Raw genomic sequence first — 14,224 nt, forward strand, 5'->3', positions numbered from 1 at the left:
TCAGACCACTCCCAGACAGTCCTAGCAAAGGTTTTGCTTGTGAAATGCCAAAAAGTTTCTTGCCAAAAATCTATTTTTGTTTCTTTTGACGACTTGAATAGAAAACAATTAGAGGAAAGTATTTAATTGTTACCTGGAAATGATTTAATATTGAAATAAAAACAGCTGCATTGGGCTTTTGAAAGGGTTGAAGGTGCTGCCTCTGGTGGCCAGTTCACTAAATTGTATTAATAACCCTAACCCCATTAGAGAAAACCAATGCAATTGCCTACTTGTAATCATATTTGTCCAAAGCTGTCATCAAGGCAAAGGGTGGCTACTTTTAAGAATCTCAAATATAAAGTATATTTAGATTTTTTAATACTTTTTTGGTTACTACATGATTCTGGGGGCTCCCGAGTGACGCAGCGGTCTAAGGCACTGCATCTCAGTGCAAGAGTTGTCACTACAGTCCCCGTTTCAAATCCAGGCTGTATCCCAACCGTCTGTAATTGGGAGTCCCATAGGGCGGCGCACAATTCGCCCAGCGTCGTCCAGGTTTGGCCGGGGTAGGCCGTCATCGTAAATACAAGTGTGTTCTTAACTGACTTGCCTTATTTAAATAAAGGACCAATTTCAAATTTAAAAAATGTAACATTTCCATATTTGTTATTTCATAGTGTTGATGTCTTAAAATAGTCCAAATAAAGAAAAACCCTTGAATGAGTAGCTGTGTCCAAACTTTTGACTGGTACTGTATGTCCCCCTCAAGTTTAAGGTCCACCCTCTAACATCAACTGAACTGTCGTTTTAATATGGTAAAACTATTCCTTAAAGAAATGTAATAGTAAAATCATAGCATAAAAGCAGATGAGCTGGTTCTACTCTTTTTGGTCATTTTCAACACGTCAACCCTGTTACCCATAGATCAAACCTCGTGAGATGGGAAAACATGTTTGTTATGAAGTTATACAGGTGCTCTTTATGACAGAATGTTAAAATTAGGTTAAATAGAATTTGACAAAATTACACTACCCAAAAGGCACACTATTTGTGGAATTACACTTCTGCTTTGGTGAGTATTCTGTGGGGCCTGCACTGAAACAGAATGAAATGGAGCCCTTATACAGGCCAGAAAACACTGTACTTGGAAACTTGAGTAATATCTTTGCTAATACCAAAAATATGCAATGTATAATTATAGGTAAGCACGGCGATTAATGAGAATCAGTGTTAAACTCGGCGGGATTAGCAGGAGCTTCGTAAAACTGGGGAGATTTCCTCCAGCATCTCCCAGTGACTGTGTGTGTGTGTGTCTGCCCACGGTGCAGCACAGGAGTTTGCTGAGGGTTCTACGGCTCATAATAATGGCTGGAATGGTATCAAACATGGAAACCAGGTGTTTGATCAGTTCCATACCATTCCATTTATTCTGTTCCAGCCATTACTATGAGCTCAACCTCCCCAATTAAGGTGCCACCAACCTCCTGTGCTGTGTAGTGAGTGCGTGTGTGTGTAGGTAACAGGCTGCTCATTCGAACAGTGGTAATCAGACAGCATTCAAACTTAACCTGAGGCTGACACCAATGTCTTGATTCTATGGAGCTTCTGTGTACCCAGCCAAGTGAACCCTGTTCTAGGAGCCAAAAATGTGCATTAACCCAGTCCTGTGTGAGTCAAATTCACCTCAGGTACCCTCTCCCCTTGCCCCCCCCCCTCCTTCCACATCCAGTCCCAGAGATAAGTACCGTTTCCCAGCTGTACTGTGGGTTGGGAATGTGAAAAAGAGGCAGTATCCTCCACTGCCATTATTATCCTTAAGTCATATGAAAAAATGTTGGTAAATTCTTCTTGCTCTTGTACCCAAGTAACAGGGAGCGAACAATTAAACAAACAGCCTGCCACAAAACAGTGTTATGCCTGCTGAGCTAAAGCATTAGCTTGGGGTAAGTTCAGGTAGGCCTCCACACTACAGCAAACAAAGGAAAATAGGAGGGGTGCTTGACAACAATGACAGAAATCCATCAAAGGGGCTTACAGTGCCTTGCCGAAGTATTCGGCCCCCTTGAACTTTGCGACCTTTTGCCACATTTCAGTCTTCAAACATAAAGATATAACACTGTATTTTTTTGTGAAGAATCAACAACAAGTGGGACACAATCATGAAGTGGAACGACATTTATTGGATATTTCAAACTTTTTTAACAAATCAAAAACTGAGAAATTGGGCGTGCAAAATTATTCAGCCCCCTTAAGTTAATACTTTGTAGCGCCACCTTTTGCTGCAATTACAGATGTAAGTCGCTTGGGGTATGTCTCTATCAGTTTTGCACATCGAGAGACTGACATTTTTTCCCATTCCTCCTTGCAAAACAGCTCGAGCTCAGTGAGGTTGGATGGAGAGCATTTGTGAACAGCAGTTTTCAGTTCTTTCCACAGATTCTCGATTGGATTCAGGTCTGGACTTTGACTTGGCCATTCTAACACCTGGATATGTTTATTTTTGAACCATTCCATTGTAGATTTTGCTTTATGTTTTGGATCATTGTCTTGTTGGAAGACAAATCTCCGTCCCAGTCTCAGGTCTTTTGCAGACTCCATCAGGTTTTCTTCCAGAATGGTCCTGTATTTGGCTCCATCCATCTTCCCATCAATTTTAACCATCTTCCCTGTCCCTGCTGAAGAAAAGCAGGCCCAAACCATGATGCTGCCACCACCTTGTTTGACAGTGGGGATGGTGTGTTCAGGGTGATGAGCTGTGTTGCTTTTACGCCAAACATAACGTTTTGCATTGTTGCCAAAAAGTTCCATTTTGGTTTCATCTGACCAGAGCACCTTCTTCCACATGTTTGGTGTGTCTCCCAGGTGGCTTGTGGCAAACTTTAAACTACACTTTTTATGGATATCTTCAAGAAATGGCTTTCTTCTTGCCACACTTCCATAAAGGCCAGATTTGTGCAATATACGACTGATTGTTGTCCTATGGACAGAGTCTCCCACCTCAGCTGTAGATCTCTGCAGTTCATCCAGAGTGATCATGGGCCTCTTGGCTGCATCTCTGATCAGTCTTCTCCTTGTATGAGCTGAAAGTTTAGAGGGACGGCCAGGTCTTGGTAGATTTGCAGTGTTCTGATACTCCTTCCATTTCAATATTATTGCTTGCACAGTGCTCCTTGGGATGTTTAAAACTTGGGAAATCTTTTTGTATCCAAATCCGGCTTTAAACTTCTTCACAACAGTATCTCGGACCTGCCTGGTGTGTTCCTTGTTCTTCATGATGCTCTCTGCGCTTTTAACGGACCTCTGAGACTATCACAGTGCAGGTGCATTTATACGGAGACTTGATTACACACAGGTGGATTGTATTTATCATCATTAGTCATTTAGGTCAACATTGGATCATTCAGAGATCCTCATTGAACTTCTGGAGAGAGTTTGCTGCACTGAAAGTAAAGGGGCTGAATAAATTTGCACGCCCAATTTTTCAGTTTTTGATTTGTTAAAAAAGTTTGAAATATCCACTAAATGTCGTTCCACTTCATGATTGTGTCCCACTTGTTGTTGATTCTTCACAAAAAAATACAGTTTTATATCTTTATGTTTGAAGCCTGAAATGTGGCAAAAGGTCGCAAAGTTCAAGGGGGCCGAATACTTTCGCAAGGCACTGTACCAGGAAAAACGTACAAAAGGACTAACTCGACTAATTCATCTCCCTTAAGACGTTTCTCTTGGTAAGCGCTTTTAATGAATAAGCTTGGGATGTTAACACAAGTTTTTCAACATCAGGCAAGGGTTCTTATCATGTGGGAGTGGTTCTAAACCACCTCCGTTTGTCAGTCTTGCTTTTACAGAACACTAGGTCCGTCCACACCAATCATTAAATAAGGGTCTTTATTCAAATTAACTAATTTGGAAAACAGGTTGACTAATGCCTGCACTCCTCCTAGTCTTTAAGAAACAAGACAACATTTGTGTCCAATCAAGAGTCAGTAAAGGGTCATAATTTGGTGTTAAAGATGATTTAATCTTCAATTTAAAGATTACGTTACCTTTACAAAAATGATACGCGTACCATGGAGGACGACGGTGAGTTGTGGTATTAAAATGACCATGTTGGAATTCATGCACGTGTGAAAGTTTTGCATCTACTTTACAAATCTAAATTAATTCTGTCTTTCAATTCTCCAAACTTGGGGTTTCCTTTAATCTTCTTCTTGAAGAGTAATAGCAGCTCCTCTTCTGATTAGACATTTCCCTCTCCACTGAATGAGAAGTCAGCTGACAATACTTTGAAGGAAAATGAATGGTGCCATTGTCACGTTCTGACCTTTATTTCCTTTGTTTTGTCTTTATTTAGTATGGTCAGGGCGTGAGTTGGGGTGGGCAGTCTGTGTGTTTTTCTATGTTGGGGTTTTGAGTTCAGCCTAGTATGGTTCTCAATCAGAGGCAGGTGTCTCTGATTGAGAATCAAACTTAGGTAGCCTGGGTTTCACTTTTGAGTTGTGGGTGTTTGTTTTCCGTGTGTGTGTTTGTTGCCACACGGTACTGTTTTGGTTTCGTTTGTTTCACGTTTATTGTTTTGTAGTGTTCAGTTTATGTCTTTAAATAAACGTTATGGACACTTACCACGCTGCACATTGGTCCTCCGATCCTTCTCGCCTCTCCTCCTCAGAAGAGGAGGAGGAATGCCGTTACAGAAACACCCACCACAAAAGGACCAAGCAGCGGGGTAACGGGCAGCAGCAGCGATCGCAGGACTCCTGGACATGGGAGCGAGATCTGGACTATGTCATTACTTGGGAGGAGACCCAGGGAGAGTGCCGGAGCCTGCCTGGGATTCTCTGGAGCAGTGTGAGGAGGGATACCGGCGAATGGAGTCAGCACGGCGGCGCGGAAGGAAGCCCGAGAGGCAGACCCAAAAATGTCTTGGGGGGAGGCACACGGGGAGTGTGGCGAAGTCAGGTAGGAGACCTGCGCCAACGTCCCGTGCTTACCGGAGAGAGAGAGAGGGACCGGGCAGGCACCGTGTTATGCGATGGAGCGCACAGTTTCCCCAGTGCGTGTGCATAGCCTGGTGCTGTACATTCCAGCTCCTCGTATCGGCCGGGCTAGAGTGGGCATCGAGCCAGGTGCCATGAAGCCGGGTCTATGCATCTGGTCTCCAGTGCGTCTCCTCGGGCCGGCGTACATGGCATGGTGTCCCCGGTTCGCCAGCACAGCCCAGTGTGGGCTATTCCACCTCGCCGCACTGGCCTGGCTATGGGGAGCATTCAACCAGGTAAGGTTGGGCAGGCTCGGTGCTCAAGAGCTCCAGTGCGCCTGCACGGTCCGGTCTACCCAGTGCCACCTCCACGCACCAGCCCTCCGGTAGCAGCCCCCCGCACCAGGCTGTCTCTCAGTCTTCTGCCTACAGGTGTTCCCGCCTGTCCAGCGCTGCTAGAGCCTTCCTCCTCTCCAGCGCTGCCAGAGTCTCCCGTCTGTCCTGAGCTGCCAGAGTTGCCAGAGCCGCCGGTCTGTCCTGAGCCGCCAGAGCCGCCGGTCTTACCTGAGCCGCCAGAGCCGCCGATCTGTCCTAAGCCGCCAGAGCCGCCGGTCAGCCAGGAGCCGCCAGAGCCGTCGGCCAGCCAGGAGCCACCAGAGCCGTCGGCCAGCCAGGAGCCGCCAGAGCCGTCGGCCTGCCAGAAGCCTCCAGAGCCGTCGGTCAGCCAGGAGCTTCCAGAGCCGTCAGTCAGCCAGGAGCTGCCAGAGCCGTCAGCCAGCCAGGAGCTGCCAGAGCCGTAGGCCAGCCAGGAGCTGCCAGAGCCGTCAGCCAGCCAGGAGCTGCCAGAGCCGTCAGTCAGCCAGGTGATGCCAGAATCGCCCTTCACTCCGGAGCTGCCGGAGTCTCCCGCCTGTCCGGCGCTGCCAGAGTCTCCCGCCTGTCCGGCGCTGCCAGAGTCTCCCGCTTGTCCGGCGCTGCCGGAGTCTCCCGTCCATTCGGGACCCATTTCTAGCTTTTTTACATGGCACCTATTGCACATTTACTTTCTTCTCCAAAACTGTGTTTTGCATTATTTAAACCAAATTGAACATGTTTCATTTTATTTATGTATTATATTAAGTTAAAATAAAAGTGTTCATTTTTCATTCAGTATTGTTGTAATTGTCATTATTACAAATATATACATAAAATCGGCCGATGTAATCAGTATCGGCTTTTTTTGGTCCTCCAATAATCGGTATCGGTGTTGAAGAATCATAATCGGTCGACCTCTACTTGGAACCTCTAACCCTGGCAATTTGACTGGTAAACCCATGGGTACACTCGTAATGGTTGTGACTAGAGGTAGTACAGCTACGACCGGAAGTAGCAGGTTAGGAGAGTATTTTTACCTAACCCTTTTCCTAACCTTAACCTAAGTCTTCTAACCTGCCACGTTAATAATACAAACCTGCTGCATGTTTTCCTAACCTGCTACGAAAAACTCACTTCCATACGTAGCTGTACTCCCTCTAGTCAGAACCACTCTGCCTGGAATTGTGTTGCAATCATTTCCATTTTAATCTAGAATATTAATTGAAATTATGTTAACTGATGTGGCTCATTCAATGGGATGTATTTTTTGTAATATCAGTTGAGTTGATATACAGTTGAAGTCGGAAGTTTACATACACTTAGGTTGGAGTCATTAAAACTCATTTTTCAACCACTCCACAAATTTCTTGTTAACAAACTATAGTTTTGGCAAGTTGGTTAGGACATCTACTTTGTGCATGACACAAGTAGTCTTTCCAACAATTGTTTACAGACAGATTATTTCACTTATAAATTCACAATTCCAGTGGGACAGAAGTTTACATACACTAAGTTGACTGTGCCTTTAAACAGCTTGGAAAATTCCAGAAAATGATGTCATGGCATTAGAAGCTTCTGATAGGCTATTTGACATAATTTGGTCAATGGGAGGTGTAGCTGTGGATGTATTTCAAGGCCTACGTTCAAACTAAGTGCCTCTTTGCTTGGCATCATAGGAAAATCAAAAGAAATCAGCCAAGACCTCAGAAAATAATTGTAGACATCCACACATCTGGTTCATCATTGGGAGCAATTTCCAAACACCTGAAGGTACCACGTTCATCTGTACAAACAATAGTACGCAAGTATAAACAGCATGGGACCACACAGCCGTCATACCTCTCAGGAAGGAGACGTGTTCTGTCTCCTAGAGATGAACGTACTTTGGTGCGAAAAGTGCAAATCAATCCCAGAACAACAGCAAAGGACCTTGTGAAGATGCTGGAGGAAACAGGTACAAAAGTATCTATATCCACAGTAAAACGAGTCCTATATCGACATAACTTGAAAGGCCGCTCAGTAAGGAAGAAGCCACTGCTCCAAAACCGCCATAAAAAAGCCAGACTACGGTTTGCTACTGCATATGGGGACAAAGATGGTACTTTTTGGAGAAATGTCCTCTGGACTGCACCGGATTTGCAGCATCATGTTGTGGGGGTGCTTTGCTGCAGTGGGGACTGGTGCACTTCAGAAAATAGATGGCATCATGAGGTTGGAAAACTATGTGGATATTTTGGAGCAACATCTCAAGACATTAGTCAGGAAATTTAAGCTTGGTCGCAAATGGGTCTTCCAAATGGACAATGACACCCAAGCATACTTCCAAAGTTGTGGCAGAATGGCTTAAGGACAGCAAAGTCAAGGTATTGGAGTGGCCATCACAAAGCCCTGACCTCAATCCTATGGAAAATGTGTGGTCTGGAACTAAAAAAGCGTGTGCGAACAAGGAGGCTTACAAACCTGACTCAGATACACCAGCTCTGTCAGGAGGAATGGGCCAAAATTCACCCAACCTATTGTGGGAAGCTTGTGGAACGCTACCCGAAACATTTGACCCAGGTTAATCAATTTAAAGGCAATGCTACCAAATACTAATTGAGTGTATGTAAACGTTTGACCCACTGGGAATGTGATGAAAGAAATAAAAGCTGAAATAAATATTCTCTCTACTATTATTCTGACATTTCACATTCTTGAAATAAACTGGTGATCTGAACTGACCTAAGACAGGGAATTTTTACTAGGATTAAATGTCAGAAATTGTGAAAATCTGAGTTTAAATGTATTTGGCTAAGGTGTATGTAAACTTCCGACATCAACTGTATTCATACAAATTTATATTTGGCAGTTTAAGTAAATCAAACTACTTTTCTGTTAAAAAGAAAACAAATCTGATCCCTACACAGGCTTAAGGGGAGCCTGGGCGGGCGTGGTGACTTTCGACACTAGTACCCCTTGCATGTCGTCCGATATAAACTCTCAGAAGTCCCAAAAACGTTTCTGATGTGGTGACAAAAATGTCCAGTTTCTTTGACTTGTTTGACACTTGAGCCATACAGTTTATGACTATGGCAATGAAAGCCACAAAATCCACATTTTTAACACACAGGGTATTGTCACTTGTTTTCAACTCTTTTAATCGCCTCCACATAGAGAGGTCAATTGAATCTCCTAACTTTTGCCACCCCAATCTCCTTTACCCTTACAGGACACTCTAGGGGCCTCATATATCAATCATACATAGGCACACATCTGTGTGTAAACCATGCGTGGAATCATTCCTGATCATGCTCTTCACTTGTCAGTGTCTTTTTACCTGCACATGGAAACACCATGAGAGAATACATATAAATAAGTGCAGTGGGTTAGTAAGATTTGATTCAATATAACATAACAGATGACTTGGAATGTCATTCACTATCACGGGATGAGTTGCCAAAAATAACTAACTGAAAGCAACACCCCCAACAAACCACGAATATGACTGCATTGAGGCATATGTCACTGTGCTTCTATGGCTATACGTACCATGCCACTGCCCATTTCATTTGTTAATTTAGCGAACAAGATTGCTCATAATCCAGTGCATTTATCACAGTCAGCACACCTCTATTTTAGCTTTAAAAATGCAAAATTTTCACTCAGCCTTATGACAAAATGTGTGGAATAGCATGAGATTGTTGCAGGAAGATAGTTAATTTCTGCAAATCCACCCACCAATGAATTACGCCCACTGGTTGATCCCCATAGAAAAAGTGTGATTTGTCAAACAATCCTATGAGCATCATATGTACACAGGAAAGAGATAATTATTGAAAAAGACCTATTATTCTCAGCCTCAGTGCTATTGCATTTCGTAACACCCCTAATTAACCATATATGGTCAAAATCATCCCTTTAAAGCCTCCGGAATATACAATGCTGTACCATGAAATAGCATACTGCACAACCAAAAACAATGTTGAAACTGAAATTGAAGTGCTAGTGTCAGAGATTTAGTACAAGCAAAATTATTTATTTGGCTTGCTCAATTGTGGTTTGACCAATCAAAATTAAAACATAGATACAAAGAGGACCATTAGGACAATTCGTGTTGCCTTAGCAATGGCAAATATACTTCAAATGAGTAGGCAACACTCACCAATAAGCCATCCGTCCTCAACAACTCGCTCCTGTAGGAGGGACAACGATATACGACAACATTGCTGTTCGGCAGAATGAACAAGGTGTGCGTTCCACCTGGCCACTTTGCCACCACATTCAGCAGTGTTTCTTTGTGCCTAACATCAACTGCATATTAAGAGTGCAAATCTTTTATGTTCACATAGTTGAACTCATTTAGGGATGGCACTTTTATGGCGATGGGGTGCCGTCTATTGCTCTGTTCGTATTTTGTAACCCATTGATGGCAAAGAAACCCCTCTTGACTTCAACCGGTTATCCGATGTTGTAAGCCTAAGGAAATTGTATGTTACAGTTCATTTTTGCTTATGATCCAAAACATTAGCTCATTGAGGGATGTGAGATGCCGATCGGCAAGCTCCCGATGAAAAGTGCCCGTTGCCAAAAACCCAAGAATGTTTTGTATGCTCAGTGTAATATATATGTATATATATATATATATTTTTAAATTAATTCTAAGTGTATATACTGCATAATGAAAACACAGTTAAGGACATTTTTTAAACCTTAGTTACATAGACCTTTCTTGGTTGTAGCTAGGGTTGCAAAACTACTGGTTATTTACCAAAGCTAACCGTAATTTTGGTAATCTGTGGCAATCTATGGAATCCTTGATAATTTATACTTGAATAACTTATATGCTTATACAAGGAACGTTTTAGCTATAATTTTATTCCAAGTAAAAATGTAAGACTACAAAAATCTATAGGACAAGTAGTGCAAGCTAATAGTCATCAAGGCGGGACCCACTAATTTCATTCATACTGACAAATAAGAAATGCCACAATATCCCTGTCAATAGTTGGAGTAGGATGATTGCAGAGCACCCTGCAGAGACTGTCAGGATGTTCCTTTTCTAGCTCACAAACTACATTACTTTGCTGTGATGATTTATTTGATTTATTCCTGTCTCTCACTTTTGTCTCACATGATCTTTCAGGTCTCCTGTGTCCTGCTTCCAGAGATCAACCAAGTGCTATTCACCTAGCATGAGCCGATTCACTCACCTGTGAGGATAACCATCCTACTTCAGTTTGAACTTGCCCTGCTGTCACTATTTAGACTTTGGGACCACATATGCATTTGCCTGTTGTTTTTTCTTTGTGGGTTCTGTCTTACACAGTCTAGTGCATTTGAGTTGAAGAACACCAACTGCAGACAAACATGCTTGTTTGAGCATCTCAGACTAAATTCAATGTAGAATCAGTTGAACGGGTGACAAACAGATTATTTTCCTATTGTAACATGCAGTGGTAATAATTATATTGTTCCCGTCAAGAGGACTGACTTTTGCCATAGATGGTAGTTCTCGTCTCTGGACAACACAAGCTTTAGACCACACAATAATTCTGCTAAGGGGTTTGTTGCTCTCTACATTGGTCAGCTACATTGGTGACCAGGGTGGGATCCTGATGATATGCCAATGGGGCCTGGGCACACCAATGCTCCTAGAGAGAAGGGGGAATACTGAAGCATGCGTTGATGACAGTTCAACAGTCTCCATCAGAGGTACAGGCTTTTGGCATAGATGTTAAAGCTCTCATTTCTGGACTGCAACGTTTTAAGATTGTGCCCTCCACGGCTCAGTCACACAAAATATTGCCAATCCGTTCTTATTCTACTAACTATGACTGAGCCATGGAGGGCAAAATCTACGTTAGTAGAATAAGAACGGATTGGCAATATTTTGGCATCAACTTTTAAATCAAATTTCAGATGACCTGGCCTCCACAATCACCCGACCTCAATCCAATTGAGATGGTTTGGGAGGAGTTGGACCGCAAGGTGAAGGAAAATCAGTCAACAAGTGCTCAGCATATGTGGGAACTCCTTCAAGACTGTTGGCAAAGCATTCCAGGTGAAGCTGGTTGAGAGAATGCCAAAAGCTGTCATCAAGGCAAAGGGTGGCAACTTTGATGAATGTCAAATATAAAATATATTTGTTTAAACCTTTCTTTGGTTAATACATGATTCCATGTGTTATTTCATAGTTTTGAATTGATTCACTACTATTCTACAATGTAGAAAATAGTCCAAATAATGAAAACCCCTTGAATGAGTAGGTGTGTCCAAACTTTTGACTGGTACTGTAAACCGTTTTTTTTTGTTGTTCAAACTCATTAAAAAAAGTATGGTTGGGTTCAGAATTAAATGATTGGAAAATAACTTCAGTTCTAGCCCGTTTACATTTTTTCTGGGCTCAGTGTCTGGTTTCTACACTATTGTGCTCTGGTTTTTCATTGTTGTACTTCATTGTTTGTAATGTTAAATCTTCTTCATATAATATCACGACAGGCCTCCATGCAAAGCTCCAGTGTCTTCCTAAAACCCTGATTCTTTTCTCTTCTGTACAGTGTGCTCAATCTACGGTACCTGCTCTTTGAAAACTCTCTGGAGGCCGTCTTTCGTTTACATTCACCTACTGGTTCTTTTGAGAGTAATTCACCACAAACAATCTGGGGAGTAGAACAATGGCCTAAAAACAGGGAGGCACGCAAACATTTTCAAAAGTGACCTGTCAGTAACCCTACCTGGTTCCCAGGGAATCAGAAATCTAAGCAGTCAAAACAGCATTAATAAAGACAGTGGTGTCATAGCAAGTGTGGTAACTTCAATGTCACAACATTATGTAGGCCCCACTTAGTGCCTACTGTCTACTAGGTATTTTCCTCAGACATAGTTCTCAACCTGTGATTTATGTTCTTCTGTATGTTTTATGTCAATTGGTGTTGTTTTGTTCTATCCCCCTCCTCTCATAGGACAATCCAGTGAAGCTGATCTATGCCTATGGGAAAACTGATGACATCATTGTAGCATTAGTTACAGTGCCTTGCGAAAGTATTCGGCCCCCTTGAACTTTGCAACCTTTTGCCACATTTCAGGCTTCAAACATAAAGATATAAAACTGTATTTTTTTGTGAAGAATCAACAACAAGTGGGACACAATCATGAAGTGGAACGACATTTATTGGATATTTCAAACTTTTTTAACAAATCAAAAACTGAAAAATTGGGTGTGCAAATTTATTCAGCCCCCTTAAGTTAATACTTTGTAGTGCCACCTTTTGCTGCGATTACAGCTGTAAGTCGCTTGGGGTATGTCTCTATCAGTTTTGCACATCGAGAGACTGAAATTCTTTCCCATTCCTCCTTGCAAAACAGCTCGTGCTCAGTGAGGTTGGATGGAGAGCATTTGTGAACAGCAGTTTTCAGTTCTTTCCACAGATTCTCGATTGGATTCAGGTCTGGACTTTGACTTGGCCATTCTAACACCTGGATATGTTTATTTTTGAACCATTCCATTGTAGATTTTGCTTTATGTTTTGGATCATTGTCTTGTTGGAAAACAAATCTCCGTCCCAGTCTCAGGTCTTTTGCAGACTCCATCAGGTTTTCTTCCAGAATGGTCCTGTATTTGGCTCCATCCATCTTCCCATCAATTTTAACCATCTTCCCTGTCCCTGCTGAAGAAAAGCAGGCCCAAACCATGATGCTGCCACCACCATGTTTGACAGTGGGGATGGTGTGTTCAGGGTGATGAGCTGTGTTGCTTTTACGCCAAACATAACGTTTTGCATTGTTGCCAAAAAGTTCAATTTTGGTTTCATCTGACCAGAGCACCTTCTTCCACATGTTTGGTATGTCTCCCAGGTGGCTTGTGGCAAACTTTAAACAACACTTTTTATGGATATCTTTAAGAAATGGCTTTCTTCTTGCCACTCTTCCATAAAGGCCAGATTTGTGCAATATACGACTGATTGTTGTCCTATGGACAGAGTGTCCCACCTCAGCTGTAGATCTCTGCAGTTCATCCAGAGTGATCATGGGCCTATTGGCTGCATCTCTGATCAGTCTTCTCCTTGTATGAGCTGAAAGTTTAGAGGGACGGCCAGGTCTTGGTAGATTTGCAGTGGTCTGATACTCCTTCCATTTCAATATTATCGCTTGCACAGTGCTCCTTGGGATGTTTAAAGCTTGGGAAATCTTTTTTTATCCAAATCTTGCTTTAAACTTCTTTACAACAGTATCAGGTGAAAGCACCAGGTGAAAGCACCAATCTGTAAGTCGCTCTGGATAAGAGCGTCTGCTAAATGACTTAAATGTAAATGTAAATCTTGGACCTGCCTGGTGTGTTCCTTGTTCTTCATGATGCTCTCTGCGCTTTTAACGGACCTCTGAGACTATCACAGTGCAGGTGCATTTATACGGAGACTTGATTACACACAGGTGGATTGTATTTATCATCATTAGTCATTTAGGTCAACATTGGATCATTCAGAGATCCTCACTGAACTTCTGGAGAGAGTTTGCTGCACTGAAAGTAAAGGGGCTGAATCATTTTGCACGCCCAATTTTTCAGTTTTTGATTTGTTAAAAAAGTTTGAAATATCCAATAAATGTCGTTCCACTTCATGATTGTGTCCCACTTGTTGTTGATTCTTCACAAAAAAATACAGTTTTATATCTTTATGTTTGAAGCCTGAAATGTGGCAAAAGGTCGCAAAGTTCAAGGGGGCCGAATACTTTCGCAAGGCACTGTATATTGTCAGCCTTGGTCTTAGAAGTAGGCTACATAGCTGTAGAGTGAAATTAGTAATTGTAATCATAATTTAGTCATCTGGAGTTGTAGGTACTGTATATTGGTTTTCAACACCTCCAAAACCTGTGGAAGATCATATGACTCTAAGTTATGCATCTCCTTGGTGCCAACAGAGATGGTCGCCTTGC

This window comes from Oncorhynchus nerka, linkage group LG2 (genome assembly GCF_034236695.1).
Source record: "Oncorhynchus nerka isolate Pitt River linkage group LG2, Oner_Uvic_2.0, whole genome shotgun sequence".
Classification (NCBI taxonomy): Eukaryota; Metazoa; Chordata; class Actinopteri; order Salmoniformes; family Salmonidae; genus Oncorhynchus; species Oncorhynchus nerka.